This window comes from Carassius auratus, unplaced genomic scaffold (genome assembly GCF_003368295.1).
Source record: "Carassius auratus strain Wakin unplaced genomic scaffold, ASM336829v1 scaf_tig00030555, whole genome shotgun sequence".
In the NCBI taxonomy this organism is placed as follows: domain Eukaryota; kingdom Metazoa; phylum Chordata; class Actinopteri; order Cypriniformes; family Cyprinidae; genus Carassius; species Carassius auratus.
The window spans coordinates 104,273-109,802 of NW_020525863.1; the positions used below are offsets into that span (position 1 = coordinate 104,273).

Here is a 5,530-nt window from a genome sequence, read left to right on the forward strand (position 1 = left end):
TCGATTCTGCAGACACTGTCCCATACATGGACAAAATATGCAGCTTGTGCTGCACTAATCAGACTAAATGTAATTTATCATTGTCAAATACAAAATCATTTTTCTTGGCAATCACACTAGTGTATATAAAAAGCATAACCTGTTCAATTGTGCATAATATTTTTTCATGAGCCTGTCTGAGTTCTCTCTCTCTGAACTAATGTATAGACTGTTTCAAAAACCTTTCCAGACAAAATGATCCAACGCGAACAGTCATGAATCAAAGTGATTTGATTAATAGATTTATGGTTACAAAGGTTAGTAGAGTTGATTACACTTCAGATCAGAACTGTTTCTTTGGTATTGAATGCATTAATTTTAAGGTTCACTGTGGGAATGGATTTTACAGTATATATATAAAATATGCATATGTGATTTTTGTTGAGTATCATTTTTGATACACCGGGCTTTTATGTCACTCTATATCTTAGTCTTAGTAAGATAATGTTGAAATGCTTATTTTAATAATGAAAACATAAGGAGAGATGAACAAACAAACGTTTCACAAAAACCTGAATGATCATATTTGAATATGAATTTCCCCCAAAAAATATGACTGAATAAGCAATAGCTGAGTCTCTTAAATCCAGTGTTGAAAGTTCTTGAAATACTACTAACAATATCAAAGTTATTTTTATATTTACTTGATAAAAGTCGGTAACAAAGATGCATATGAGCTGAAGATGCACATTTGTACAATTACACTAAAAGGCTTTTTACTTATTAAAAAAGTCTAAACTATCAATCAGACGACAGAAAGCATCTTTGAAAAAATGATCATGTCCATCATTTAGAGGCCTTCGAAATGTGTATCTAATATAATACAGTAGGGTCAAAGGGGTCATTATCTAATTTTCCCTGATGTTTTGAAACAAAAGAGTATTTTTAAATTTAGCCCTGAAATAGTCACATCTGTGTGACCTTAACAGTTCGAGCGTCACAATGTAATTTCAGGCTCTGCACAGAGCTTGTTATTGAAGGATGGAGCAGTTAAACACTATATTGGATCCGACAGCAGAGCGTGGTTACTCATTTCACATGTGAAAGGGGCATTTATATAGAAGTCTAAAAGGCACAGCAGCCAAAAAAAGGCCAATTTAAATGTAAGGGGCAGAGAAAGAGTGCAAATTATTGCATTGCCAATTACTGATTAACATTATAAGTGGTTTTCATTTTTAGAATTTTTAATGACTCCGAAAATTGATATAATTTATATTAAAACACACACACACACACACACACACACACACACACACACTATGACCTATGACTTTTTAAAGCCTGATTTTAATATTCAGAATTTCTAATTGAATTAACCATGAATACTGATCAAATGAGTAAACAGGCATGAGAATGTGGATTCATCTGGCTGGAGAATCTGTGTAACACCTGCTGCCTCTCTGACAGTGACCCACAGCGAGAGTGAGAGCGCCTGTCATCCACTATACAACACACACACACACACACACACAGGCCTCCAGGTGGTTCAAGAGTGGGCTGTGGACACACATCAGTGCGGAGAGAAAGAGAGAAGGATGAAGGAGCGACCGAGGCACTGGAGGAAAGAAGAACAGAAGATTAGGGAGATTTCACAAAGAAGCTACAACTATTTTTACACTTCCTGAGGCAAAAAAGTAAAAGTGAGCGGTTCTTGTCTGTGCCACAGTGTGTTGTGGGTAGTCAGGCTTGCTATGCACTTGCTTCATTGTTCTAAGTGGTTGGTAGCAACACGACATATTTAATAATCGTAAAACAAATAGGACAAATCAGGAATCACATATAGAGTTAAAGACCGCCTTTTGTTTACAAAGCATTTTGAATTACCATCATGTATGGAATGTGCTTGTCTTGCCTATTTAAGATTCACTTATTGCACTATAGGGTTAACATTAAACCAGTGAAGGTAGAAATATGTTTATTTTATGTTAATTAGACATACAAGCTTGATATATATATATATATATATATATATATATATATATATATATATATATATATATATATATATATATATATATATATATATATATAAAAAGGCTAATGACGTGCTACGTGTTATTTACCATAGGTTTTAGATACAATTTGATAGGTTTTGGATACAATTTGTCTCTAAAATATGGTTAATAGGTACACAGACAAATATGAGCCCCAAACAACCACACACACACACACACACACACACACACACACACATACCAACACACACACACACGCACATTCACACCTTTTATGCAAACACATCATTTTCTTTAACTCACTAGAACTAATTTTCCCTCCCTCACATTCTGTCACACCATTCATTCATACCTTCTCTCAGTCTGACAGGTCATGCTCCATGCATCCTGTAATTACAGTATGAGCGTATATCTCCAGCTTCTGCTCACAGCAAGTGAGCCAGGAATAATTTCTCATGGGAGACTGGGACTCAGATGGGTGCAGGATTTCCTCCACTGAATCCCTCTTTCCCTCGCTGGCCCTGCATGCACATCAATCAGCAGTCAGAGGAGGAATATCATATGCAAGACGCAAAAACAAAAAAGGATGATATTTCACCCAAAAATGACAATGTTGTCATCATTTACACCATTACCCTTGAAACTGACTGCACAATTAATAAAAAAAATAAACAAATACATAAATAAAGTTATGATTATGGCAGTTGTGGTTAACGTAAAAAAAAAAGAAAAAAAAAAAAAAAAAAAAGCGTTGCATCAAATTACTACATAATTGTTTTGCATTGGTTGACATTTGTAAACAATTTGTAGCAATGGCAATTCAGAGGCAGTTATCTTACAGGTTTTATTTTTCATTTCATAAAAGTTTAGATGTCTAAATAGGTGTTAAATAGGGAGACAATTATTCTTGGCTAGAGCCTTTATTATTTAATTTCTTCAGAAGGTGCAACTAAATATTAATGAAATCTCTAAACTAAAACAGAACAATTTTATATAAGCTTTTGGCTTTGGGCTTAACTCCAAAGTTGATTTATTTATGAGAAAGAACATGCTCATGCTTTTCAATCATTATTATTAAATCTGTTCCGAATTTATAATTCCAGAAGGTTGAACATGAATCAAACTTTAAACAAACAGAAATCAAACAAAGCTGATAAAACAGCGAAGTGATTTTTTTCTTCAAAAGATGCACTTGAATAAAAAGACTTTGAATAAAAGCCCAGATAAATATACATCCAGAGTAATTGTTCAGAGTTTACAGTGGTGTCCAAAGCCATTATATGCATTACTGAAGCTAGAAGAACAGGGAGTCCAGCCAATTTCCCAGCTTGGATGAAAATCTTGATTTCATCGGGAGCCCGAGAGAGGGTTAGCAAACTCACACTGGCATGAGTCTGAATCTGAAACGTGGCCGGGCATCCCACTGACCTGCTAACTGAACTGAACGCAGGCTGCGGGATTTCAAACCCCCATGACAAACATTCACACAGTGAATTTACAGCTGCATGCAAGACTGGAGGTGATTTACTGTGTGAGACCGGCTCGATCTCATGGGGTTTAAGTTTAAGCCTGAGAAATAATAGCAGGTCTAAAGCAAATAGTTCACCTAGAAATGAAAATTTGCTGATAATGTACTCACCCACAGGTTATCTAAGGTGTAGAGTTTGTTTCTTCAATGGAGCAGATTTGGAGACATAACTTGCTCACCAGAGGATACTCTGCAGTGAATGGGTGCCGTCAGAATGAGAGTCCAAACAGCTGCTAAAAACATCACAATAATCTATATTACTAGTCCATCTAGTCCAAGAAACAAACCCGTAAATTAAAGCTCTTCAACTGTTGCTTCTGTCAGTAAAAAGGAAAGTTGTTTCAGAGGTGGAGCAAGTTACTGCAGATCATTCTGGAGTTGAGTGACTCATCTCACCCCCAAATCCAGCAGAGCGATCCACGTGTTTAGTGAACTAATGATTCCTGAGATTGTTTCCTTCTGAGATGCAATTTACTCCTTGGAGATCAGCCAGGTTACAGCCTCATTTAGAGACATGAAACATCACGGCCTGCTTTGATGCAACAGCTGAACCTTTTTAAAATAATGAATTAAATTCAATCAAATATGTGCACTTCCGTTCAAAAGTCTGAAGTTTGCAGGATTTTTTAAAAGAAGTCAGAATACATCAGTGAAATCTGGTCATTAACAATTACACATTTGCACAAGGATATAAGCCATGAAAAGAGAGGCAATCAACATTACTCAGACAGACAGTTCACACAGAATAACACATATTTTATGATTTGATATGCTTAAACGGTATTTAAATGTGACGTCATTTATTGCCCCAAGCAAGACATTTAACCCCAGTTCATGCTAATGACTGTCCCTGTGTCTCGGCTCAGGTCAAGAAATTAGAGGCCTGCATAACTGTCAAAAAGTGTTACATAAAAGCTTATAGCTCTGAACATATAGCTTTTTTTATATGGAAATTATATCATAAAATTTAGCAAGAATATAATAGGCTCTGCCTGAAATGTGCAAGATATACTGTATGTGTGCAGATGAACCAACAATGTTTAGAATTATTCAGACAGGCCTATGTTCTTATCTATATTTTCTTCTGTTTTCGTTTAGATTTTAGTCAAAATTGTATTTAAAAAAAAGTATTTAAGAAAGTTAAGCTGTATTAAAAATAAAAAAGGTTCCTTTGGCACCTAACTGTTTTTAATTATATATATATATATATATATATATATATATATATATATATATATATATATATATATATATATATATATATATATATATATATATATATATATATTTCATTTCAGTCAGCATTTATTTTAATTCAAATAATGATTTGTTTATATCAGAGTACTGTAGTGATTATATGACTAATAATGACCTTGTTTTTGTGGGTAGCCTATGGTACTTGAGTCTTTTAGTTTCTCTGGTATATATTTCTCATAAGAGTTTCTGTGCTTGTCTATGAATTCATTAAAGATTGATAGCCGCGAGTCAGATGAATTGGGAAATACCCGAGAGTCTAGATGAACATGGACAGAAACATTCACTGCAAAGGGAGGAAGAAGAGGAAGGGGGTGTGACCCGGTGACATGACGCTGTCAAAGAGAAAACACACACACACACACACACACACACAAACACACACACACGCACACTCACACACACACACACACACACACACACTGACGAGCAAAGCAACACAAATGAACAAATGATGATGTTTCTCTTTCTCGCTCTCTCCCTCCATCACTCCCACACTGACATCCACAAAACAGTGGTGAGGATGAACAAACTAATAGCAGTGACACGACCAACTAACTGTAACTATATATATAGTATAATGACAGGAACTCAGTGCTGCAGCTTTTGTAGGAACAAGCTTAAATACCAACATGTACTAGAGCATAGATAGATAGACAGATAGATTATATATTATATAGAACATTTATATTTATTGATTGTACTAAAAGCTAAACAGTGAAACTGGGTGTCTTGTGTGTGATCTAAAGTAATG

General features: G+C 35.0%; 1 long non-coding RNA gene across 1 annotated transcript; it reads right to left on the reverse strand.

Moving 5' to 3' along the window:
• Positions 1-4,200, reverse strand: LOC113080255 (uncharacterized). Its single transcript, XR_003281824.1, has 3 exons — positions 3,634-4,200; positions 2,347-2,515; positions 1-1,594 (listed from the first exon to the last, which is right to left on the reverse strand). It is a non-coding gene; the product is annotated as an uncharacterized LOC113080255 (long non-coding RNA).
• Positions 4,201-5,530: the final 1,330 nt, after the last annotated feature.